A 27223-nucleotide genomic window follows, 5' to 3' on the forward strand; every position below is an offset into this window, starting at 1 on the left:
ATAAGCTGCAAAAACTTGGTCCAGTCTGGTATATAATGATGGCCTTAGAAATGAGTCTCCATGCACCCACATGTGGACTTGATCAGAGATGCATCTGGCACAAATTCATTGGGCATCTCTACAAAGGGATTGGGTAAGATGCACCTGCCCACCACCACCACCACTCCTCAGTGCTGCTGAAGTCTCTCTCTGATGATCCTCTTCTGAGGCACAAAAAGCAATGGCTCTCTCTGCCATCTTCCTTTCTTACAGGGACAATCCTCAGTCACTAGTCTTTCTTGTAAGGTTCCTTGCAACAGCATTACAATATTAATACCCTCCTTCTTTTAATAGTGTGATTGGCGGAAGAGCAAGGAGATCTTTGGGAATTCCCAGAAACTGCCTTGGAATACAGGGCAAAGATGGAATACCGAGCTGACTCTGGAGCAGGCCATGAGGGTGAAAGCACTGAGGAATGCTGGGGAAATAGAGAGCAGAAGAGGCTGGGAGAGGATGCCACCAGCTCAGATGGACAGCACTTTAGGCAGTTCTTCTGCCAGGAGGTTGAGGGACCCCGAGAGATTTGCAGCCGACTCCACAGCCTTTGCAATCAGTGGCTGAAGCCAGAGACACACACGAAAGCTCAGATGCTGGACCTGGTGATCCTGGAGCAGTTCCTGGCCATCCTGCCCCCAGAGATGGAGAGCTGGTTGAGAGAATGTGGAGTAGAGACCAGTTCCCAGGCGGTGGCCCTGGCAGAAGGTTTCCTCCTGAGCCAGGCAGAGGACAAGAGGCAGGAAGAGCAGCAGGTGAGAATGTCTCTTTCATCTGGGTAGCTCCCTCGGGCTGAAGATGTGAACGAGGTGAGATCTCTGGTAGCCCAGTTTTGGAGGAGAAACTTATCTGTAAAGGTTCTCTTGGGTCCTTTCTTTTAACTGTGTCAAGTTGTGACAAAACGGGGTTTGATCTATGCTTTCCTGGGATCTTTCCTCAGTAGAGAGATTGCTCTGATCCCAATCTAGGAGCACACCGTTCTTTTGACGTAGGCTGCCACCAGTTTAAGACTGATCCAAAGCCACTGTGAACAGGCTTAGACACGGCTTCAACAACATAGAATTGTCTGTCTTGGGCCTTAATAGGTTACTGTCCACATAACCCAGCTCTAGACCACCTGACAGTAGAGAATGACTTTACGATGCACTTGGGGAATATTTTGGAAAATATTTTTGCACTGCTGAGAAGGCCCTGTCCTTGCATACCTGACACAGTGAGAGGGAGCATGTTGCAGCATCGCCAAGGAAGGTCTTGGTGGTTCCATCTCTCCATTCCCTTTCTGGTCTTTTAGGGACAGAGGAGATCAAGAGTGGACAAAGATTTATCTGAGGCAGAGAAGGCTCCATCGGATCCCAGACAGAATCTGCTTTTCAGGGGGATGGTGGAAGAGGGTGACAGAGGGGCCACCTTGCCAGGTAAGAAGGAATGGGGTGTGCATTTCACTTGATCTGCCTTCCTCTTGAAATCCGGGGGCTCCTTCTACATCCCATTACCAGGTTTGTGGAAATACAAGCTTATCTCCATCTTCTTGCCCTAGATTAAGAATGAGTTTAGTTTCAACATGCAAGACTTTCAGGTGTCTCATCCAGTGCTTTGAACTGTGCCCAAGATCGAGTGTGGGAAGTAAATGGAGAAGAGAGTATTTCATTGAATTACTTGGCTTGATTTGTTTCCCCAAAGCCAGTCCTCAGAGCTGACATATCCAAATGTAAAAATGGCACTGAAATATCTAAAACAGAACTTGTCAAGGGACTTGCCTGGGGCTCCCTATCACGGAAGAATCTACCATCACGGATACAGCGGTGGCCTCTTTAGGGGAGCGCCATCCTATCCATGAGCGGCACAGAGAAGTCGGTGAGTGACAGGCCTGGGCAGATCTTGCGGCTCACTTTCAGCACATGTAAGCGTGGGCAGTGCTGCTTCCCTGAATGTCTGGAGAGGGCCAGAGTTAACAGGATAAACGGTGAATAGTGCATGTCTTGGCAAACCCAAATATTGTTGCCTGTGGCAAAAGCTCTCTCCAGAGGGGGCCACTCCCAGCTCTTTGGGAGGATTTTCTAAGGTTGAAACATGTGAAGCAAGGCCTCTCCAGGAGATCTTCATGAGTGAGGAGGAGGGAGGGACCCAGGGGAGAGAAATCCATCTCTGAGGTGTGCAGGTCCCAGGTTGTTAAAGGCTTCAGAGGTGACTCATGTAAAGTCCTGGTTTGGGCCTTTAAAGCCTTCAATTAACTGGCCCAAGATCCCTGAAGTTTCCCCTGCAATGTATCACCTGCCTGACCCCTAAATATCTTTTTAAAAGACTCCCCTTCAGTTTTCCTTCTTTTGAGCAGGGCCTTCTTGGTTGTGGCCATTTCTGGAATTTCTGAAACCCACCAGATTCATCAAACATGCACCCTGCTTGCCTTTTGGCAAGAGCCGAAGATGCTTTTCTTCTCACTGGCTGATATCCTGAGTCCCCCAGCGCATATACTCCCAGCCTTTCTGGGGATGCTACAGTATCCTAGGTGCAATTCTTCGCAGTCATCTTGCATACCCTACTGTGCAGGAGAACAAAGAGTCCAGGCTGCTCTGGAAGCACTCTGTAAGATCAAAAACATGCCACTAATATTAGTGTTTGCAGTTTGCCTGATAGACTCTGTTCTGACTAAAGGTTTTGCTGAACTTTTGAATTGTGCTCAATGTTTATGTCATCATGAATTAGATCTCTTTTGTCCTTTATGGTCATCTTCACAGATGGTGAAGCCACACTGGTCCTTCCTCCCAGACCTTCTCTTTTGGGCCAAGCGGAAACAGCCTCTGGGCCACGGAACCAGGTAGAACAAGGCTCCTGAAGGAGAAGCGGAGGGTGCAGCCTGGGGGCCTCTGTCTGCTGGGCATCTCCCGGGGCCTGAAACCCTCTGCCTGCCTCCCCTCACTTAGACTGTCCAGACCTCCCCCTTGGAATGTTACTGGGGAACCATTGTTAAGGCAAAAATGTGGTGCAGGCCATTCCCCTGCCCAGAGCCATTAGGGGCTCCCCTCCCATTGGAGGAATTGCTGCCTTGAGTGGGAAGGAAGCGTGTATGACCAGGCTTTGATGTCGCGGAGTTCACAACAACTGACAAGCAGAGGCTCAAAGTATAGAATGTCTTGAAGTTGTGCAAGAGAGAGTATGGTTAGTGCTTATACTTACTAGTGCATACAATTGGGGTTGAAAATCACAGAGCAAAGACACCCACGTGGCTCTGTGGTTGCCAGGAGTCGACACCGACTTTACCTTTACTTCTCTGGCTGGTGCATTGGGTCTTTTGTGCGGACATTCTGCTTGATGGCTTGCTCTGACCAGTTTCATAGGCTCACAATCTGGGAAGCAATGCCCTCCATCCAAGGATTCTGGCTTCTTAGGGATGTGCTGTTCGGCCAGCCATCCTCCTTATCAGGGAACAGCCTCTCTACCTGGCACTTTGGTGGCAAGCTCTACTTTTCCTCCTCTGGGCTCCTGTATTTAAACTATTCTGTACACACAGGCTTGACATCTCTCCTGGACACTCCAGGCCCTCTATGGCAGGGCTGGGCAAACTTGGTCCTTCAGCTGCTGTTGAACAACAACTTCCATAATGGCCAGACACAACTGGTTGTGGCAGGAGATGATGTGAGTCATAGTTTAAAAAGAGCTGGATGGCCAGGTTTGTCCATCCCTACTCTATGGCTTCTAGCTTCATTTTTCTTCTGGCATGAATGCCCATTCACTCTTTCCACACATGCATTCTCCACTTTCTAGTGGGGGCAGTAGTACAATTTGATTTAGTAAGAACATGTAAAATCAATTCAAACAGTAGAGAAACAAATGGCAACCGTGGATTTCCCCTACAGCCAGGCTGGTTCACAACACCGTTAGGTCCTGTGCGAGGAGACCCACCGCCCCCTCACTGTTACTGTCTTCCTGGGTTGCTACACTGTCACTAAAGAGGAAATGTTTTTACCTTCTGCCAGGGACCAGTGAGCTTGGAAGAGGTGGCTGTACAGTTCACGGAGGAGGAGTGGGCTCTGCTGGATCTGGACCAAATGGCTCTGCACAGGGAAGTCACAGAGGAAATCTGTGGGCATCTGGCCTCTCTGGGTAAGGATCCCCCTTCCCTTTGCTGTGGATTGTGGGTCTGTATCGGTCAAGTGGAAGGCAGTCATTCAGGACATCAAGTGTGGGTCTTTATTCCTTGGATGCACAAGGCCAAGTCTGTACATAGGAAGCTGCCATATACTGAGTCAGACCATTGGTCTATCTAGCTCAGTATTGTCTACACAGACTGGCAGCTGCTTCTCCAAGGTTGCAGTCAGGAATCTATCTCAGTCCTATGTTGGAGATGCCAGGAAAGGAATTTGGTATCTAGTCCCAGAGTGGCTCCATTCCCTGAGGGAAATATCTTACAGTGCTCAACACTTCTAGTCTCCCATTCATATGCAACCAGGGCAGACCCTGCTTAGCTAAGGGGACAAGGTTTAGCTAAGGGGACAAGTCATGCTTGCTACTACAAGGCCAGCTCTCCTCTCAAGTCAAAGGGGCACAGAAGTCAAAGGGGCACAGAGCAGAAAATGTCTTGTCTCACAAGCTTGGAATCATGAGGCCTGTCCTTGTTAGGCCTCCTCTAGTTTTGGTTTTGGTATCTAATTGGGGGATTAGGTTCCTCAATTGTTCTGGCAGGATCGATTTCCCCACTTCTGACTTGGAGCTAAGTCCACACTTGAAGGAAGTCCCTGTTCATGTTGAGCAGGGATTTCCTCAGATGTTTGAAAGGCTGCATATCTCTTAGTTGAAGTAATGACCAATATTTCCTCAAATTCAACTCCTCTCCTCCCCCCTCTTGGAATTCATGCAATGCCCCTAAGGCCAAATCTAGTGTAGGATGGCTTTCATTCATAAATGGGGTCTTGATTATTCTCGTTCTCTCTGGCTGGGATAGCATACAACTCTTTATTCAAGGTGCATATTCCAGTTGTAATAGGAATAGTTGCTACCTCTTCTGAAGCCATGAATCAATTCCATGACACACCATAAGCTGTCAGTTGCAGCCAGTTAACAGACCCTTCACTTCTGTCAAGATCTTTGTAGAGATCCTCCTCTATGAGGATCTGCATTGGGAAGCAGGATCTGCTTTCCAGTTAGGAATGTTGTATTCCTTTCCTCACACAGCAGTAAGTTGTGTTTCTTCTGTGATCTGACACTCCATTTCTCTCTCATTGGGAAGTTCTCTTCATTTCTGCAGGTGATGGAGGGGCGAGCAAGAGAAAGAGCAAGAATCAGGGAAGGAAAACGGAAGCAAACTATCAGCAGGTGAAGAAATCTGTGGCGTCTCAAATATCTAATGTCCCTCAAATTCCACTTAAAAAACAGGATTGCAAAGGAAACAGAGGGAATAGAAATCCTCTATTAACTAATAAACTAACCAGGAAATCAAGCCTCAGCACACATCCAAGAATTTGTGCAGATGAGAAAAACTGTGAATGTTCAGAGTGTGGCCAAAGCTTCAATTCTATCCTTATTTCCCATCTTAAAATCCACAAAGGAGAGAAACTATATCAGTCTTCAGAGTATGGAAAGAGCTGCATATTTAATGGAAACCTTACCTCCTATCAAAGAATCCACACAGGGGGGAAACCATATCAGTGCTTAGATTGTGGAAAGAGCTTCAGCAAGAGCTCAAACCTTACTACCCATCAAAGAATCCACACTGGGGAGAAACCATATCAGTGCTCAGAGTGTGGAAAGAGCTTCGGCCAGAGCATACACCTTGTTTCCCATCGAAGAATCCACACTGGGGAGAAACCATATCAGTGCTCAGAGTGTGGAAAGAGCTTCAGCCAGAGCATACACCTTGTTTCTCATCGAAGAATCCACACAGGGGAGAAACCATATCATTGCTCAGAGTGTGGAAAGAGCTTCAGGAAGAGCTCAAGCCTTATTTCCCATCAAAGAATCCACACAGGGGAGAAACCATATCAGTGCTCAGAGTGTAGAAAGAGCTTCAGAAAGAGCTCAAACCTTATTTGCCATCAAAGAATCCACACAGGGAAGAAACCATATCAGTGCTCAGAGTGTGGAAAGAGCTTCAGGAAAAGCTCAAGCCTTATTTCCCATCAAAGAATCCACACAGGAGAGAAACAATATCAATGTACAGAGTGTGGAAGGAGCTTTAGTCATAGCTCCAGCCTTACTATCCATCGAAGAATTCATACAGGGGAGAAACCATATCACTGTTCCGAGTGTGGAAAGAGCTTCAGGCAGAGCATGCATCTTGCTTACCATCAAAGAATCCACACAGGGGAGAAGCCATATCAATGCTCAGAGTGTGGGAAGAGCTTCAGGAAGAACTCAACGCTTACTTCCCATCGAAGAATTCACACAGGGGAGAAACCATATCAGTGCTCAGAGTGTGAAAAGTGCTTCAGGAAGAGCTCCTATCTTACTTCCCATCAAAGAATCCACACAGGAGAGAAGCCTTATCAATGCTCAGAGTGTGAAAGGTGCTTCAGGAAGAACTCCTATCTTACTTCCCATCGAAGAATTCACACGGGGGAGAAACCATATCATTGCTCATTCTGTGGAAAGTGCTTCAGGAAGAGCTCCTGTCTTACTTCCCATCAAAGAATCCATACAGGGGAGAAATTATATCCGTGCTCAGAGTGTGGAAAGAGCTTTAGTCATAGTTCCAGCCTTACTTCCCATCGAAGAATTCACACAGGGGAGAAACCATATCAGTGCTCAGAGTGTGGAAAGAGCTTCAGGCAGAGCATACACCTTGCTTCCCATCAAAGAATCCACACAGGAGAAAAACCATATCAGTGCTCAGAGTGTGGAAAGAGCTTCAGCCAGAAATCACGCCTTACTACCCATCAGAGAATCCACACAGGAGAGAAACTATATCAATAGAGTGTGAAAAGAGCTTCAAGAAGAGTACAAGCCTTACTTCCCTTAAAAGAATCCACATGGGAGAAACCATGTCTATGCTCAGAGTATGGAAAGAGCTTCAGCTGGAACTCAAACCTTATTGCCCATCTAAGAATCCACACTGGGGAGAAACCATATCAGTGCTCAGAGTGTGAAAAGTACTTCAGTGGTACCACAGGATTCATTATCCCTCAAAGAATCGAAACAGTGAACAAACCATTTAAATTCTCAGATTAAGGGAAGAGCTTCTCTTTGTGGATTTTCTGATGGGAGGTAAGGTTTGAACTCTGTCTAGAGTTCAAACCTTACTTCCCATCAGAAAATCCACAAAGAGAAATCATATGACTGCTCAGACTGTGGAAAGATCCCCATGGCTGCTGAAGCCTTATTTCCCATCAAAATACCCCAACGGGAGAAAACATGCATAGTCCTTTCTGCAATTCACCCAGAGATGAAACCCTAATAAACATGAAAGGGGTTAGAGGCTTCTCTTGCAGCATGGCTCAGTGGGTTTCATGTAGGACCTGGAGTGGGGAGAGCCTTATTCAAAGCCCTTCTCAGCCACGAACCTCACAGAGGATGGCAGAGGGGACCTCTCAGCTTCAGCTGCCTTGCAAGAGTGTTTGGAACTTTAAATTAAACTGAGAGCTTTAAATTAAACTGGTCCTCTTCCGTCTTGGTTGGGTGACTAAAAAAGGTCAGAGGCAGCTGGGGATGAGGCAGTTCAGCAACATCTGGAGTTCCACTGGATGGGAGCTTCTGCTCTCAGTCCCTCTGCATGAACAGGCTGAGGTGTGCCCAGCTCTGCCTGGGATCCCACTGGAGGGAAACCACAGTGCTTGAGAGAGAGGGGCAAAGAGTTTAAGAGCTTGCATCCCATGGGGCACACATGCATACCTTGGCTGCTCTCTTTCTTTCTCTCCCCTCTCTTTATCTTGCTGAAGAAGATACAAATATATATGCAACACAGAATATCTAATCAAATGTTGTCTTCAGACAAGTTGGTTGCGGGAAGGGAGTGGGATGGGGGGAGTGCAGTCCAATTCTTCTGTAACTTTTGCCGTTCTTTGCTGATTGCAATACTTCCTTGTGATTTTGCTGGCCACCTGCTTTTCGCTGTACCCCCTCGCTTCCAGGACAGCCCATTCTGCACCATTATGTAGTGTGTAAAGGAAGAGATTGCTCGCAGAGAGAGCACTGTAGTCGGCTTGGGGTGAAGAGGGAGAAGGGACAGGCTACAAACTGATGGTGAAGGGTGACCAGCCACACGGCCAGGAGGGAGGATGGGGGTGAGCCCGGGAGAGGATTAGGGCTTTGGAGAGGGAGAGAGATTCCAGTCCGGCTGTAGAGAGGAACCAAGGCAAAGTTACTTGCAGTGAGGGGGCCTCCCTTGTTCAGTGAGAATCTAGTTTGAGCCCTGCTGTTGGCAATTCTGTTGCATTCTGCAAACAGATCACCCAATGGCATTCTGGTGAGAATGTCTGGAGATATTTCTCTCAACTCCCAAATTTCACAGTATCAATGAACCGATTGGATGCCTGGCCCAGTTCACGACATCAAGTTCCACTCCTGAGTTCCTCTTTCTGCTGTGGCATTTCCAGTTCAGGCCATTAGATATTGTTCCAGGGTAAAGGTATTGGTGACTTCGCCATCTCTCGGTAGTTGAGCCAGACCGCCAGCGGTCCAGCATTGAGCCAGACCGCCAGCGGTCCGTGTCTGGTGGCGGTGGCAGCCCCGCTCACCCTGCCTCCCACGTCTGACATCAGACGCAGGGGCATGGTCTGGCTCTCGAATGGAGCCACACGGCTCCATTTGGGAGTTAGAGTCTGGCCGGCGCTGCATGTGCAGCCAGGAGCAGCTTTTCCCTGCCTTAAAGCCCAGAGCGGTGTACTACATACTTGAGTTTCTCCTCACAACAACCCCTCTGGCCACACTGCGAACGCACGTTCGCCATCCAACTCCTGAACGGGGCTGCGTGGCTGGAGCTAGGTTGGGGGTCAGTGCTGCGTTTGAAGGCAGGGAAGAGCCACTCCTAGTCGCACTGCAAACACAGTGGCCATTTAACTCCCGAATGGGGCCTGCTTGGGAGCTAAACCAGCACCCCCGTGTCTGATGTCAGGCGCTGGGGTTATGTCGGGGTTGCGAGGCATAGCCCCTGATTGGCGGCAGCCCGGGGTCTTTGAACCCGTTTGCCCCATGGTGGCTCCGCCCCTGCTGCCAGGGCCACCACCTGGGCACTGTCTCCACTCCACATTCCCTAACCCAGCTCTCCATCTCTGGGGGCAGGATGTCCAGGATCACCAGGTCCAGTATCTGGGCTTTCGTGCATCTTTCTGGCTTCAGCCACTGATTGCAAAGGTGGTGGAGATGGCTGCAAACCTCTCAGGGCCCCTTGGATTCCTGCTAGCAGAACTGTCTAAAGTGCTGGTTATGGTGCATCTAAGCTGGTGGCATCCTCTCCTAAGACATTCTGCAGAGATCTTTCCCAGAATTCCTCTGTGTTCTCAGCCACATGACTTCTAACTGCTCTGGGGCCAGCTGAGTTGTCTTCTTCCATCTTCTGTTCCCTCTAAGGTGTGTGCATACACACCAACCTCCAGGCCCCCACACAGCAGTTTCTGGTGGGCACACAGTCTCTGCTGAGCCTGCCACCATCGTCCAACTGCCCAGTACCCCGTTTCCCCCTCTCCCCACCACCACCTCCTCCTCTCCCCCTGGCCGGGCCTCCTCCAGTTCCAGCTGTAAATTTTGCAAGATTTATAGGGCGGCGGGTGGGAGGAGGAGGACAGGAGGCAGCAGTGGTCCCCCCCCAACCTCCGGCAGTCCTGAGTAACCGGAACTGGGGGTTGGTGTGGGGGTGGAAAGGAGGATGGGACGTGGTGGCTCGCACCCCCCCTCCCGCACCTCAGAGAGACCAGTGTTGTGGGTGGTGGGATTTTTGTTGCTGGTTCTTTTTAGCCCCCTTGAAAGCCTTGTAAGAGCAGCAAGGTGGGATGTAATTTTTTTAAAATGGCTAAACTAGATCTCTCTAACTATATTATAGGACTGTGAGTGGATGGGACAACAGGCAGTTGATTTAAACTGTTTAGCGATAACTTCTCTATGGGAACTGAGATTCCAAGGTCAAGACTCACTTCTAGTAATCGGATGGATTTTTCTCATGGCTATAGAATTAGAAATCTGTTGAAGGGTCCTTTCTCTTTTTTGGAGTTTTGCAATATGACAAATTTGTGATAATATTTCTCAGATACCAATATGCATCCTACTAGCACTCCTTATCTATGAAGGTCTTCACTGCCTTGTCCTTTGATCTCTCTTCCCTTATTTCCTATTATGTTTCTGCTGGTGAAATTTGCCCCTCTAACTCTACCATTTACGGTTGCCCTAAAGTTTGCAGTTCCCTCCCAAAATCACCTCCATGGAGTTAGTTAATACATGAATGAATGGACCAATGAATGAATCCATTTTTATACTGCCTCTCTGTCTGGCTAGCAATCCCTGAGCACAATTAAGTCTAACTGAATACAGAACATGCAGCTGCATTTGCTCTTATTTATCTCTTTCAACTGGCTTCTCCCAAGTCCCATCCTTCCTTTTCCCATGGCCACGTTTTATATCTCCTTCCCCACCCCCCCTTCTGCTGTAAAATACAACAAACATTGATGATACTGTATACATAATCTAATAATAATAAAACAATAGCAGCTGTACAATTGGTTGTACTGGGTATAGGAAGCAGAAGAAAAATCTAGGATCTCAGTTCCCATACTGAACAAATATATAGGATCAATTTCTTGAACAATTCCTACTGTCAATCTTCATAGTCTCACCTGCCAGCCAGAGATTTTTTTCTTTACACATAGAAAATATGCAGACGGGGAACATTCCTTAATGCTCATTCAATTCTACCAGATACATTTAATCATTATGTATTCTTTCACTTACTCCTCTGTAACTGCAGCATCAGCTTCTTCCAGCTCTAATAATGTTCATACTTATCCTTGCTTCTTTACCACTTTGCCTGGAGAGAGCGAAGCTGGGGACCTGGGGGCGGGGGGGAGTAAAAAATGCCCTGCGTGCCACACTTTGCATGGTGAATAATTGCGTTTCTCTGTGTGTGTGAGTGTGTGTGTGTGAGAGAGAGAGAGAGAGAGAGACTTATGTGCACACACTGCCAGTGGTAGATTAATGGAGAGGCAGAGTAGGCATTTGCCTATATGGCGGCAAAATTTGAGAAGCAGCAAATTTTGCCCCTCCTCAAATCCCCCCCCCCCGGTAGCAGCAGCTGCAGCAAGGGTGGAGTGGGCAAGGAGAACATCCCGCTCCTTTACCTTTTTTTTAAGGCAAGTGTTTTTGCTTATTTATTTATTTAACATATTTTATACCGCCCCAAATTTACATCTCTGGGCGGTTTACAACAAGATTGAAACAAAAGTAAAACATTAATTAAAAACAAAATCAAGAAATTTAAAACGCAACAATTTTAAAATTTTAAAACAATATTCTAAAAACAACATTAAAACAATCAAAACAATATCAGTTAAAAGCCTGGGTGAACAGATGCATCTTTAAAGGCTTTTTAGAAGTTGTCAGAGATGGTGAGGCTCTTATTTCACGAAGGAGCACATTCCAAAGCCTCGGGGCAGCAACGGAGAAGGCCCGGAAAAGTCCCGTTTAAGGTAAAAAGGCAGCAAAAGCCTTTTTGCCTATGGGCGGCAAAAAACTTAACCCACCCCTGCACACTGCCTTGTCTTGATACTGCCACCCAGAACAAAACCTTTTCCACTCACTGATGATGAAAATTGGAGGGAAGAACTCTGCTTGCCTCACCAAAGCCGCTCCCAGGGATCACTGGTGTAGTCTGGCAGGGACACTTTGAGGCGCAGTTCCATTTCTTCTCCCCTCGCTGGATCCCAGCTGGAGCACAAAGAAGCAACATTTCCATGCTGGTGTGACAGGAAAAAGCAAGCTCTGGCCACCACTGCTTTTGGCCATTGAGGCATGGGGGATGACTGAGGGGAGATGCAGTCGTTCGGTAGCAGCTACGGCCCAAAGTTTGCGAACTCCAGGCCAAGAGAGCTGGGTGTCTTTCTCAGAAATAGAGTTGGAGTTCTCTCGCTTGTACTTTGGCAGCATCTGGAGACCCCACTCCCATCATCCCTTTGACCTTTGGCTGTTGTGGCTGGGGGTGATGGGAGTTGTAGTCCAACAACATCTGGAGCCTCTGACTTGAGAGTTAGGGTTGCCGACAGCCCTGGGCTCACTGGGACATCCCATAATTTTGAGATGAAATGCTTGTCCCTTCTGAGACGCTCTTTGCTCCATATTTGGGTGGCTGGTGGGCAGCAGCATCTGTGATCTCCACCTTCTGAGCTGACTCGCAGGTTGCTGCTGAGCTGCTCGGTGGGCGGGTGGGGCTCGCACGAAAGCCTGTGTGGGGCTGTGCAAGTAAAATATGCAGCAGCAAATTTCCCTGGGGGGAGTTAACATGGAAGCAGACACATGCTTCAAAGTTAGGAAGCTGCCTTCTAGAAAGTCCGACCACTGGTCCATTGAGCTCAGCCTTGTCTACAATGATTGGCAGCCCCTCTCCTAGGTGTCAGGGAGGAGTCTCACTCTGCCCTACCTAGAGAAGAAGTCAGGAATTGAACCCAGGACCTTCAGCATGCAAAGCTCCTTCCTCCTGTCTCCAACAGCAGTGCAAGCCAGAAGCTTCTCCCTTCTGCGCTCTACGCATCTGTGAAGGTACGGTCTTGGCTGGGGTGTGTTTGTGAAATGTCATTGATTACAGTGAAGGAAGGGGGAAGGAACTGTAAAAATTGTTGTCATAATCATTATTACTATTTTTAAAGGAAGTTGCAAGATCTAGTCCGGTGTGAGGTCTGCCACTGTTGCTGCCCTCTCCGCCACCATGAGGCCCCACTGGAGAGGGAGGAAGAGCATAGCCTGGGCCAGTGGTGGCGGCAGCCCGGGCGGGGAATGTTCTGTCTTGCGCTGGGCTGGGGTTGCATGAACATCCCTGCCTCTGAAGTACCCCCCATGGGACCCCCCCCTTGTGTCCCTTATTTGGGCAACAGAATGCTGGCAACCCTGCCTGTAGTCTAGTCTTAAGTACATGCAGTACATGTTTTTTCTCTTTTAATTTTAATTGTTTCATTGTGTGTGTTTGATTTTAATGTAAACCGCCCTGAGCCACTTTAGGGAGGATGGTATAGACACTGAATGAATGAAATAAAAAGGTGTTTGTAGGTACACGAACCTTCTCAGCAGAACTTTATTCCCCAAGAAGAGACTGGTTCTTGTCCTGATCACTCTTAGTCTTAAGTACAGGCAAAAAACAGACACAAAACAACAAAAACCAAGTATTTCTGTCGCATCTCCCCCTGAATCACCCAGTTGGCTCAGTCGAAACAGACATGCGCTTTTCCTCTCAGGTGCTGCTGGCGGGTAACATTGCTCTCTGCTTAAGGAACAAAACCACTATTACCTACCAGAGCACACAAGGACTCCCGGAGGCTCTCCCACTTCTCAAACACTCACACAGTCTCTCTCCTTCGTTTTTGTTTTTGTTTTGTCTAAGTTTAGCAGATCTCTGACCCTTCCAGCCTAAAGAGTAGAGCAGCTGCAATCAACATTACCCTGCTGCAAGAGCGATGGGCGGAGCACAAACAAGGAAACAAATAGCTGGGAGCCAATAAGCTGCCTCCTGAGTTGCGGGGGGGGGGAGGCGGGGGAGAGAAGCGTCAGCCCCTGCCTCCACCCCACCCCAGATCGAAAAGAAGGATCAGTCTTGAACAGACACAGAGGCAGATGTTTATTCACTCTCCTGCCTCCTCATTTCTGCCTCTGTCAAAAATTGTCACACGGGGTGCCGGATCACCCTGGAGCCCCCTACTGGAGCCTCCCTTGCCCGATGCCTCCACCAAGCTCAGGAAGGTCCCCCGGAGTGTACTTAAATTAATTGTGATATCCCATCTTAACATGCGGGGCCTCCTGTTCACGCCCCCCCCCCTCTGGGCTGACTTTCCCAAAGAACTGAGAATATATGAATATATATAAAAAAACAAACATTTCGGTTTCTATATCGCCCTTCCAAAAATGGCTCAGGGCCGTTTACACAGAGAAATAATAAATAAGATGGATCCCTGTCCCCAAAGGGCTCACAGTCTAGAAAGAAACATAAGCCAGACACCAGCAAGAGTCACTGGACTGACTTCCTTCTTACAGAGCTTTTGCCCAAAGCAAGAATATTTGGGTTTGCAAAGGCATCTGCTGGGGGACCAGAACAGGCGGAGAGGAGGAAGCTTTAGAGTGGCCGCTTACTCCTGAGTAAAGCCTAGTGTGTCTGTCTTCTAGTAAAGGTGCAGAGGACTCTGATGGTTTTCTCTCTCTGAGCTCTCAATGTTAATTAGCAAAGTCAATAGCAAAATAGACACTTGTCAATTTTTTCCCCCCTTAATATTTTTTCACCATTTTTCTTAACTTTGAAACAGAAGTTTTCCTTGCCCAAGAGCACATTCCAGAAGTCCAACTGCTCGCTTAGCCCCGGAACTTCCGGGCCGGAAGCCCCAAGCATCCTCTGCCAAATCCCTCCAAAGCTAGCCACCATGTCGTGCAAGCACCCAACGTAGTTTATATCATTTCAGGGCTGTCCTTTGGCGGGGGTGGGGAGCAGGGCGATCATCGCCCCCAGCCCGAGCAGCCTGCCCCTCCCTCTCTCCTCCCAACCAGGCAGCAGGCAGGGAAGGACAAGAACCAGCGCGCCTGCCGAGCCTCTCTGAACCAGGAGCAGGACAGGGACAGGGAGGGGCTGCTGGGCGGAAAGGAGAGCGAAGAGGCCTCCCACCCCAGTGACCACGGAACAGACCATTTGACTGGCGGGAGAAAGAGCCGATGGACTGAATGAAAAGTGGAGGGGTCGGCGGAGAGCACCCTCTCCAATCAGTGCCTCGATCTGTCCTTCTTCCTGTCCCCGGAGCCAGCCGATTGGCTCTCTGCTATGGATTTTCTGGTTGTGCTCCGCCCATAGTTCTGTGGCAGCTGGATTCAGTTGGCTATCGAGGACAGGCTGGACAGGGATCAACTGTGGGCAACTGTAAGTTCCGTATTTTAAAGATAAAGCTGTGCAGAGAATGAGAAAAAGTAAGAGGCAAAGAGATAAGGAGGGAGGGGAAGGAAATGCAGGGGCACCAGGCAGTGATCATTTGGGAGCCTGCAGAGGCGTAACTATAGGGGGGGGCACGTGCCCCAGGCGCCATCTTTTCTGGTCACGTGGGGGGGGGCGCCATGACAAAAAATTTTTTTTAATTTTTTTTAAATTTTTTGTTAATACAAATGTTTCCTGCTCAGTGCAGCAGCACTGCAGCAGTCAAGGGAGCGCGTCGGCGCCCCCTCCCCCACGAGCGGTCCCTTCCGCGCCGCCCGCGCCCCCCCCCCCCATTGCTTTGCTGGCGCCTGGCGGCCAGTCAGTGGCCTGGCTTGGCGGCGGCGACGGTGGGCGCTTGTGAGGAAAAACCTAAGTATAATGTAGTATGTTGGGGGCGCGGGGGGGGGCGCCATTTCAATGCTTGCCCCGGGCGCCGTTTTCCCTAGTTACGCCTCTGGGAGCCTGGACTTAAAGGCCTTAGGAGCGCCCCCTCCCCCCATCATCCCGCTACACACACACACACAATATTTTTAACTCGTGGTTCTTGAGGGCACAAACAGCAACTGAACTCACAAGAATGTAAGGATATAAAACAGGTTGATTTATGCAAGTGTGCATTAGCAGAAACACTTTAGCACAAAACTTAACATACTTGCACCCCACATAGTTCTTTCCCCACGCTCCCTTCTCTCTCTAAAGCACCTGGCATAGGTCACAATCCTGTTCGGACACCTGGCGCAGTGTGGGCTGGCAGCACAGTGCGGTGACCACAGCACCCCGAACAGATTAAAGAAGTTTGGGGAGCCCCGGACTTCGGCCTTGAAATCCAGGGGTAAGTGTGCCTCTGGGAACAGAGAGAGAGAGAGAGGAGAGAATTCCCTCTATTCAGTTTCTCCACCCTATGCAGAATGCTATCAATCTCTTTCACATCCCTCCTCTTCACATTTCTCCTAAGCTCAGAAGTCTCAAATGTTGCAGCCTTTCCTCCTAGTGAAGTAGCTTCAGCCCCTTGATCATGTTATGTTAATTTATCTGCACCATTTCCAGCACTGCAATGCCTGTTTCAAGATGAGGTGATTAGTAAGATTGTGAAACCAAATATTTGTCTATTGGATTAATAAATTTTAAGTTAAAACACTCATGTTTTTTAGGGGGGGGAAACAAAGTAAAGAGCCTTGTTAGGAAAACAAGTTGATTTCCCACCCCCCCCAAGTATCAGCAGTATTTTTCGTCTAATAACACATCAACAGACAGCTTATATTAGCAACTAGCAAATGTCTTGCTTTATGGCCATCAGGATATGCATGGTGGTGGTGAGGCATGTAATGCAAAGAACCTTGGTGCACAATCTATATAATCTCCTTGGATCCCTGTCAGTGCGGCTTAGGTGTTTCATGGTCGGGAGAAGAAAGCAGCCTTTACCTTTATTCCAGCAGCATTTCCAATGACTGATTTCCCCCCCGCACATGAATGAATGGCTGCAGATAGTTGAAGGTAACTCTAAAAACTATTCCTAGCCAGTACCAAGAAATAATCATTCTGGTATAGACTGCCCTTGAACATGGAGGCTCTATATCAATGCCAATCTGCCTGTGGATATGAAAACTGCACTTCACTGAGCCTAACTGAGCTTGCCGTCCTACAAGAAGACCTACAATGAATTAAACACTATTAAATGCAGTGGAACCTCCTTCCAATAATGAGGGAATAGTTAAACAATCCCTCAATAATGTTGTGTTTGTGGTGGGGAGAATAAGAGAAACGTTTTTTAAAAAGTGGGTGAGAAACAAACAATTCCCTCCAAATGAGTATTCTGATGTAGACTGCTCTTGCAAACAAGAAACTATAAGACCCGCACCATACAATCTTCTAACCATGTAATAGAGAGCAAGCAACAATGTGATCCAGTATAATTTTATATATTCTCAACACAACATAAGACCAAACATAGCAGTTGGAAATTGCATAAATGAAACTAAGTATGTTGCATTTGAGAGTTGAGAGATCCCAGTATGTGTTATCTCTTTGTAGACTGCTCTTGAACATGGAGGTTCTACATCAGAGCCCAATTACCTGTGAATTTTGAAGCTTCACTTGACCATACTGAGGAAATTAAGCCTGCAAGTTCATAGGTCATTTTGTTCTTCATGTAGAACCTCCATGCTCAAGGGCAGTGTATAGCATTATAGTCATTTGTTGGCACTGGGTGGGAATGGATGCAGTTATGCACATGTGGAAGGGAGTGTAGTCCATTCAACTCAGTGCGACTTGCTTCAAAATAAAGAGGGAATATTTAAGCACTCCCTGAAAAATGATGTTGGGAGGAAAATAATGGAAATATCTTTTTTTTTTTAAATGTGGGTGGGAAGCATGTATACATTTTGTCATTTTAACCCACAACCACTACCCAGCTCACAGTCTGTTCTCAAAGAATCTGACATTATCCACAGTGTTCCACAGGGTATAGGTTCTGTTTGCTAGTATATTTAAGAAAAGAATGCTGTATTCTTCTATGTACAGAACACAGGATATAAGCTGTAAAAACTTGGTCCAGTCTGGTATAGGATGATGGCTTTTGAAATGAGTCTCCATGCACCCATGCTGCCTTGATCAGAGATGCGTCTGGCACAAATTCATTGGGCATCTCTACAAAGGGATTGTGTAAGATGCCCCTGACCACGACCACCACCACTCGGTGCTGCTGCAGTCTTTCTCTGATGATCTTCTCCTGAGCCACAAAAAGCAATGACTCTCTCTGCCATTCCTTCCTTTGACCTCCCTGCTCCCTCTCCTCAGCCAACGAGGGAGCAGTTGCCCATGCCAACGCTTGATTTATATGTCAACAAGCCAACCAAAAAGCAAGGAGATCTCAAGCCAATTGGAATGCAGTGCCAGTAAACCAATCAGAGACTGAAAAACACGGAGACAAAATGGAGTTTGCTAAGCGAATGGTGCAAATTGATTCATGACGAATCGCTGTCTATTCAATTTGTGGACAAATCCGCCCCTTTATACCGTATCAGGGGTGATTCAATTTGAGTAAAAATCTGTGACTCTCCCCCAATTCGCCACAAATCAATTTGCTAGCAATTCGAATTGCACACCCCTAGCAACTGCCTTGAGAGACCTATTAACGACATAACTTCTCGGGCCTCTAGTCGCCCAAAGAGGCGGTTACTGCTGTGCTAAGAGTCAATGCTATGGAATTCTCACATCTAGCAGCCTCAGAGTAAGCGGAGTGGAGAGAAGGAGGCATATTTTCTTGAAGAGCTGTAGAGGGTACTTGATGTGTTTTAGAAAACCAAAGCATTTTACTTAGAAAACCTAATTCTAACTTAAAGTAACCCCAGCCCAGCCCAGCTCAGCTCAGAGCCATCAAGGCCTCTCATGATCAACGTCATTATCTCTCTCCACTAAAATGTATCTAAAGAAACTTGGTTCTCACAGGGCAGTTTAGAAAACAGGATGTAACCAAATAAGGAGTGATCACCAGATGAACAATGAATCATTCGCATGCGTACTAGATACTTAGTCCACCATTTTGTTGCCACGTATACTATGTCTGGGGTGTCAGCATCATTCAGATTGTCTGTATAAATGTAAGATGCACCTATAACCAATTTGTAATCAGTTAGAGAGCGTAAAGCCCTCTGATTACCTGTTGCAACTGCAGTGCAATAAAATGCCTCTAATTGATTCCCACTGTTTGATTGGTTTAAGGCGGGCCCAGGGATGAACCAAATTCACATCAAGAAAGGCAAAGGCAGACTAGGGGGAAAGGTGGCGGAACCTAGCTTTGTGGGGACCATGAGAGGGGACTTAACTTATTGGTGATGGCCCCTTCCCTCTGGAATGCCCTTCTGGATGAATGTCTCTGTGCCCCCTGCATTTTCGAGAATCCTTTGAAGAGAGGCTTTAAAAAGCATTATTCTTCTGCGTTCTGGTTCGTGGCGGCTATTTTGAAATGGTAACTTTGGATTTACTTGAGTCTAATTTTAACTGAGTTTTATTTACTTTATATTGTTGTATCCCTTGAGTGGTAGCTCTCACAAGAGCAGCTGCCTGGGGGATAGTGATGGGGAGGCAATGGTGGCCAGGCCCACAGGGAACAGGAGGCGGCAAGCCAGCCTGGCCCAGCCGTCAAGAGCAGGAGGCGGCAGCGGGCTTGGCGCTAGGAACAGAAAGTACCAGGCCGGCGAGGGTGTATGTGTGTGGAGAAGCTGGCCAGCGTGGGAAGAAACAGGCCGGCAGAGGCGCAGATGCTCTGCGCCCGGCCCAGCTAGTTTGTTTTAATTCTTTTATTCAGTCATGAGCAGTATTGCACTGCAGGGGCAGGATAACCCTATTTTAAATAAACAGGGACCCATAAATTCAGGCTTAGCTCATTAGCCAGCCCTTATTTGTGGTCACCACCCACGCAGGCAAAGGACTCAGGAGAGAAGCAGCTTCAGAGAATGAGGGAAAGAGAGAAATCAGTGATATCCTTTCACCCTGCCCCCTTAGGAACAGCCTCTTTTCACCCAACCATAAGGGAAGCTGGGCTTGGATTTCCCTTCCTATCTGGGATCTGGGGAGAGCAACAGGTATGTGGGGTGCAGCAGGGGATACAAGAGAGGAAAGTGGGGACGGAGCGCTCTGAGTGCTGAGGCGGAGATGCCCAGCTAGTGGAGAGGGAGACAAGGCAGGGAGGCAGCTGGTCATGAGCTACAAGCTTGCATAGGCGACAAACCCTACACATCTGGGCTCTCTGGCTGGAGTGCCTGGGACCACCATGATTTGAAAGGGTGAGGAAAGTAGCCTAGTCAGGCAAACAAAGAGGCTGCTATCATCTTGCGAGCCCAGAATGGCAAGGAGACCCAACCATGGTGAGAGTGGAGATACCAGGTAGGTGAGTGTGGGCAGACGGGCTGGATGGGGGAGCTTTTCGGGTGAACCAATGTGCAGTGTGTAGGTTTTGCCAGGCCCCCTCAGTGATGGATCCTCCCCAACAAGCACTACCCAATCTGTGGTTTTTCCATGAGTCTTACTTTCCATCTTACTTTCTTACAGGGATAATCCTCAGTCACTAGTCTTTCTTGTAAGGTTTCTTGCCGTGGCATTACAATATTAATACTGAAGATAGAAAAGGGTGTTGGCTTCCCAAGACTTAACAGAAACACCTTCTTTTAAGAGTGTGATTGATGGAACAGCAAGGAGATCTCTGGGAATTCCCAGAAGCCACCTTGGAATACAGAACAAAGATGAAATACCGAGCTGGCTCTGTAGCAGTTAGAGACCTTGAGGGTGGAAGCACTGAGGAATGCTGGGGAAAGACAGAGCAGAAGAGGCTGGGAGAGGATGCCACCAGCTCAGATGGACAGCGCTTTAGGCAGTTCTTCTGCCAGGAGGTCGAGGGACCCCGAGAGATTTGCAGCCGACTCCACAGTCTTTGCCTTCAGTGGCTGAAGCCAGAGAGACACACAAAAGGTCAGATGCTGGACCTGGTGATCCTGGAGCAGTTCCTGAGAGTCCTGCCACCACAGATGGAGACCTGGTTGAGAGAATGTGGAGCAGAGACCAGTTCCCAGGCAGTAGCCCTAGCAGAAGGCTTCCTCCTGAGCCAGGCAGAGGACAAGAGGCACGAAGAGCATCAGGTGAGAACATCTCTTTCATCTGGGTAGCTTCCACGGTCTGAAGATATGAATGAGATGAGATCCCTGCTAGCCCAGTTTTGGGGGAGAAACATTTCTGGAAAGGCTGTCTCGTGTCCTTTCTTTTAACTGTGTCAAATTGTGACAAAATGGGGTTGCTCTATGCTTTCCAGGGATCTTCTCTCAGAAGAGAGATTGCTCTGATCCTGATCTAGGAGCACAGCGTTCTTTTTGATGTAGGCTGCCACCAGTTGAAGACTGATCCAAAGGCACTGACCATGCTTAGACACGGCTTCAACAACCTAGAACTGTCTGACTTGGGCCTTACAGGACACTGTCCACATAACTCAGCTCTAGACCACAATCTATTATGCTGAAAAACAACTCGATAGTAGAGAATGGCTCTACGAGGCACCTGGGGAAGATTTTTGCAAGCAATCCTCCATTACATTAACTAACTAACTAGCACAGTGTTTTACCGTAGTCTAGCAGTAGGCTGGTCCTTGGCTGAGAGAGCATTAATCTCTACAGCTTCGCCCCTGGAACACCCATTAGCAAGTGGAAAGTTGTGAATGCTGGCCAGGCCCTTGCCGTCTATTTTTATAGCCATTATGGAGGGGGAAGTCTGTCCTCCTCTTCCCAGGATAGACAGCTCTTGGATCCACTGAGAAGGCCTGGTGCATCTCTGATGTCACTCTAGTGTTGGGATTTCCACTCCAAACTGGAATTTCCTCCTCCTTAATGGGCCTAAACGTACATGTTTAAAGGCGGGTCCAGTTTGAGCCTGTTACCTGCTGTGAAAAAGGATTAAGGCTTGTACCTTGATGGCCTTCTTTCCTCAATAACAAAAGAGAGTGTCTTCCTTCAGTAACAAAAGGGAGGAATGTCCCCCATTTCCTAATACGTCTCCCCATTCCCTTTCTGGTCTTCTAGGGACAGATGAGATCAAGAGCGGACAACGATTTCTCTGAGGTTCCATCGGATCCCAGACAGAATCTGCTCTTCAGGGGGATGGTGGAAGAGGGTGACAGAGGGGCCACCTTGCCAGGTAAGAAGGAATGGGGTGTGCATTTCAACTTGCTCTGCCTCCCTCTTGAAATTTTTTACATTCCATTTCCAGTTCTATGGAGACCCAAGCTTCTCTCCATCTTCTTTCCCTAGATTAAAAATGAGTTTACTTTCAACATTCAAGACATTCAGGTGTCCAATCTGGTGCCTTGAACTGTGCCCGAGATCCAGTGTGGGAAGTAAATGGAGAAGAGAGTATTTCATTGTATGACTTGACTTGAATTGTTCCCCCAAAGTCAGCCCTCATAGTAACATATCCAAATGTAAAAATGGCACAGGAATATTTGACACAGAACCTGTCAAGGAATTTGCCTGGGCCTCCCTATCACGGAAGCATCCGCCATCACAGATACAGCGGTGGCCTCTTCAGGGGAGTGCCATCCTATCTGTGAGCAGCACAGAGGAGTTGGTGAGTGCCAGGCCTGGGCAGAAGTTGCAGCTCACTTTCAGCAGATGTAAGTGTGTGCAGTGCTGATTCGCTGAATGTCTGGAGTGGGCCAGAGTCAACAGGATAAATGGTGAATAGTGCATGTCTTGGGGAAGCCCAGCTATTTTTTCCTGTGACAAAAGCTCTCTAGAGAGGGGGCCACTCCCAGCTCTTTGGGAGGATTTTCTAAGGTTGAAGCATGTTAAATAGAGAGTTGTGAAGCAAGTTCTCTCCAGGAGACCATCATGAGCAAGGAGAAGGGAGGGACCCAGGGTAGAGAAATCCATCTCTGAGGTGTGCAGGTCCCATGTCGTTAAGGGCTTCAGAGGTGACTCATGTAAAGTCCTGGTTTGGGTCTTTAAAGCCCTAAATTAACTGGCCCAAGATCCCTGAAGTTTCCCCTGTAATGTAGCAGCCTGCCTTACCCTTAATATCTTCTTCAAAGACTACCCTTCAGTTTCCCATCTTTTGATCAGGGCCTTCATGGTTGTGGCTTCTCGTCTTGGAATTCCTGAAACCCGTCACTTTCATCAAACATGCACCCTGCCTGCCTTTTGGCAAGAACTGAAGATGCGTTTCTTCTCACTGCCTGATATAGTGAGTCACCAAATGCTGTGTTCCCTCTAAGGCGTGCGTGTGTGCACATGCTCACACGTTTTTTTTACGTCCCTTCAATTAATTTTAGATACTGCTCAGGTTGAATCAGGAAGGCCCCATTCTGAATGCATGTGTGCACACACTGCCTTGATACTGCCGCCCAGAACAAAACTCATTCTGCACACAGATGGGAAAAAATAGAGAGAACACTGCCAAAGTGCACGTGCTCCAAGCCCTTCTGGGTATGCCAGCGTATCCCAGGTGCAATTTCCGCCAGTCATCTTGCACACCCTGTTGCTCAAGAGAATGAAGAGTCTAGACGGGCTCTGTAAGATCAAAAACATGCTGCTGATATTAGTGTTTGCAATTTGCCTGATAGACTCTGTTCTGTTTTACTGAACTTTTAAATTGTTTCCAATGTTTATGTCGTCATGAATTAGATCTCTTTTGTCCCTTTTGGTCATCTTCACAGATGGTGAAACCAAACTGGTCCTTCCTCCCAGACCTTCTCTGTTGGGCCAAGCGGAAACAGCCTCTGGGCCACGGAACCAGGTAGAACAAGGCTCCTGAAGGAGAAGTGGTGGGCAGGGCCTGAGGGCCTCTGTCTGCTGTGCCTCTCCCTGGGCCTGAAACCCTCTGCCTCCCTCCCCTCACTTGAATGGTCCAAATGTCCCCTATGGAAGGCTACTGGGGAACCATTGTTAAGGCAAAGGCACTGTGCAGGCCATGACCCTGCCCTGAGCCATTAGGGCACCCACGCCCCACGTGGGAAGGAAGCTTTTATGACCAGGCTTTGATGCCACACAGTTCACAACTGACAAGCAGAGACTCAAAGTATAGAATGTATTGAAGTTGTGCGAGAGAGAGTATAGTTAGTGTTTAAAGTTACTCATGCATACATCTGGGGTTGGCCAAGCCTGAATGTAGCATGGAGATGGAAAAGGCCAGGAGTTCTGGGGTTTGTTCACCTCTGCTCGGAGGTATTAGTCAGCCGTCTCCCCCCAATAAGCCATTTGCAAAATTGCCCCTTTTAGACTCTCCTCTCTCTGGCCAGCGCCTTGGGTCTTTTGTGCTGACATTTCCCTTGGTGGCTTGATCGGGCAGCAACTTGTTTCACAGGCTCACAATCTGGGAAGCAACGCCCTCCCTCCAAGGAGTTTATCTACTTAGGGATGTGCTGTTCGGCCAACCATCCTCCTTATCAGGAAACTGTCTCTCTACCTGGCACTTTGGTGGCAAGCTTTACTTTTCCTCCTCTAGGCTCCTGTCTTCAAAGTATTCTGTATGCACAGTCCTGACATCTCTCCTGGTCACTCTAGATTCTATGGCAGGGCTGGGCAAACGTGGCCCTCCAGCTGCTGTAGAATGACAACTTCCATAATCACCAGCCACCACTGGTTGGGGCAGGAGATGATGAGAGTTATAGTTTAAAAAGAGCTGGATGGCCAGGTTTGGCCATCCCTGCTCTATGACCCCCATCTTCATCCTTCCTCTGGCATGAATGCCCATTCACTCTTTCTGCACATGCATACCCCTCATTTTAGAGAGGACATTAGTACAATTTGGTTTAATAAGAACATATAAAATCAATTCAAACAGTAGAGAAACAAATGGCAACAGTGGATTTCCCCTACAGCCAGGCTGGTTCACAACACAGTTAAGTCCTGTGTGAGGAGACCCATCCACCTCACACTTACTGTCTTCCTGGGTTGCTACACTGTCACTAAGAAGGAAATGCTTTCACCTTCTGTCAGGGACCAGTGAGATTGGAAGAGGTGGCTGTGCAGTTCACGGAGGAGGAGTGGGCTCTGCTGAATCCAGACCAAAGAGCTCTGCACACAGAAGTCATGGAAGACATCTATGGGCATCTGGCTTTTCTGGGTAAGGTTCTCCCTTCCCTTTGCTGTGATTGTGGGTCTGCATTGGCAAAGTTGGTGGCTGTCATTGAGGACGTCAAGTGTAGGTCTTTATTCCTTGGATGTGCAAAGCCAAATCAGTAGAAGTCAAAAGGGAGCAGAATAGCAGTTTTCTGGTCTCACAACCTTGTAATTGTCTAGCCTGTCCTTGCTAAGCCTCCTCTAGGTTTGGTTTTGGTATCTAAGTGGAGGATCAGGTAGCTAAATGGAGGATCAGGTGTTGTAAACTGCCAGAGATGTTAGTTGTGGGTGGTATAATAATATGTTAAATAAAATAAATAATACATTATTTTGGCAGGATCCATTTCCCCACTTCTGTCTTGGAGCTTAGTCCACACTTTAAGGAAGTCCCTGTTCATCTTGAGCAGGGTTTCCTCAAGAGTTTGAAAGGCTGCACATCCCTGTGGTGAAGTAATCACAAATATTTCCCCAGCCATTTCCTCTCCACCATCCGCATGAAGTTCATGCAATGCTCCTATGGCCAAATCTAATGCAAGATTATTTAATTGTTGTTTTATGATGTTTTTAATTGTTAGTCATTGTTTTATGCTTTATAATTTTTGTTTAATTATTAATTGATTTTAATGGTGTTTTAATGTAAACTGCCCTGGACCTTTTGGAAGGGCGGTATAAAAGTTTTAATAATAATAATAATAATAATAATAATAATAATAATAATAATAAATAATAGATATTTACGTTCATAAAAGGGGTTCCCATAAAAGCGGTTCCCCTTCTCTCCATCTGGGATAGCACACAGCTATTCCTGTTACAACTGGAAGACATACATTGAATACGCATCATTCAATATACATCTTATGGTGGTAATAGGGATAGCTGCAGATACCCCACAAAGAGTCAACCTCTGTTACAATCTTCATAGAGATCCTTCACTATAGTGATCTGCATTGGGAAATAGATCTTTAGAGCAGGATCTTCTTCCCACTACAGAATGTTGCATTCCTTTCCTCACACAGGAAAGGAATACAACATTTGAAGCTCCATTTCTCCCTCATTGGGAAATTCTCTCCCATTTCTGCAGGTGATGGAGGGAAGAGACAGAGAAAGGGTGTGCAGCTGAAAAGGAAAACTGAAGCAAACTATCAGTTGATTAAGAAATCTGTTGCATTCCAAAGATCAAATGTCCCTGAAATTCCATTTAAAGAACAGGCTGGGAAAGGCAACAGAAGAAATAAAAATTCTCTGTTAACAAATGAACTAACCAGGAAATCAAGCCTCAGCACACATCCAAGAGTTTGTACAGATGAGAAAAACTATGAATGCTCAGAGTGTGGCCAGAGCTTCAGCCGTAATTATATCCTTATTTCGCATCAAAGAATCCACACTGGGGAGAAACCATATCAATGTCCAGAGTGTGGAAAGAGCTTCAGGAACAGCTCACACCTTACTTCCCATCAAAGAATCCACACTGGGGAGAAACCATATCAATGCTCAGAGTGTGGAAAGAGCTTCAGGAAGAGCTCACACCTTGCTTCCCATCAAAAAATCCACACTGGGGAGAAAACATATCAATGCTCAGAGTGTGGAAAGAGCTTCAGTTATAGCTCAAGCCTTGCTTCCCATGAAAGAATCCACACAGGGGAGAAACCATATCAATGCTCAGAGTGTGGAAAGAGTTTCAGTCATAAATCACACCTTATTATTCATCAAAGAATCCACACAGGGGAGAAACCATATCAATGTTCAGAATGTGGAAAGAGTTTCAGTCAGACCTCAAGCCTTACTTCCCATCAAAGAATTCACACAGGGGAGAAACCATATCAATGTTCAGAGTGTGGAAAGAGCTTATGTTGTAGTTAAAATCTTATTTCTCATAGAAGAATCCACACAGGGGAGAAACCATATCAATGCTCTCAGTGTGGAAAGAGCTTCAGCCAACTTGCAAGGCTTATTTCCCATCAAAGAATCCATACAGGGGGAAAACCATATCAATGCTCAGACTGTGGAAAGAGCTTCAGTCATAGCTCGAGCCTTATTATTCATCAAAGAATCCACACTGGGGAGAAACCATATCAATGCTCAGAGTGTGGAAAGAGCTACAGTTGCAGCTCAGCCCTGAAGAAACATCAAGGAATTCACACAAGGGTTGAAACCATACCACTTCCCACCATATAATCCACACATGCTTTCTCGGAGTGCTCAGAGAAATTACGTGTGTTGGAGGAATATCATGTAGAGATCAAACCTTAATTAAAACCAAGAATTATATATACTGGAGAGACTATTTAAATATTCTGTGATTGGAAACCCTCTGGACAGCAGCTTTTAAAAAAATCCTCTGACAGGATTTTTTAAAAGGCATCAACATGCGTTTTTACTTTGGAAAGACATCTGCCTGAGAGACCATTCCTGAAGAAGTATGGGATTTGCATCTTGTATTCAGCTACAGCCTTAGAAAGGGGTTCTAGAAACCTTTGGTCTGTTTTGGTGGAAGGTGTCTCTTTATAAACATATTCCATTA

The 27223-nt window shown here is 47.3% G+C and overlaps 1 pseudogene; it reads left to right on the forward strand.

Moving 5' to 3' along the window:
* Positions 1-401: 401 nt before the first annotated feature.
* On the forward strand, positions 402-27223 carry LOC128341672 (zinc finger protein 665-like; annotated as a pseudogene).

The sequence above is a fragment of the Hemicordylus capensis genome, chromosome 2, assembly GCF_027244095.1.
Source record: "Hemicordylus capensis ecotype Gifberg chromosome 2, rHemCap1.1.pri, whole genome shotgun sequence".
Taxonomy (NCBI): domain Eukaryota; kingdom Metazoa; phylum Chordata; class Lepidosauria; order Squamata; family Cordylidae; genus Hemicordylus; species Hemicordylus capensis.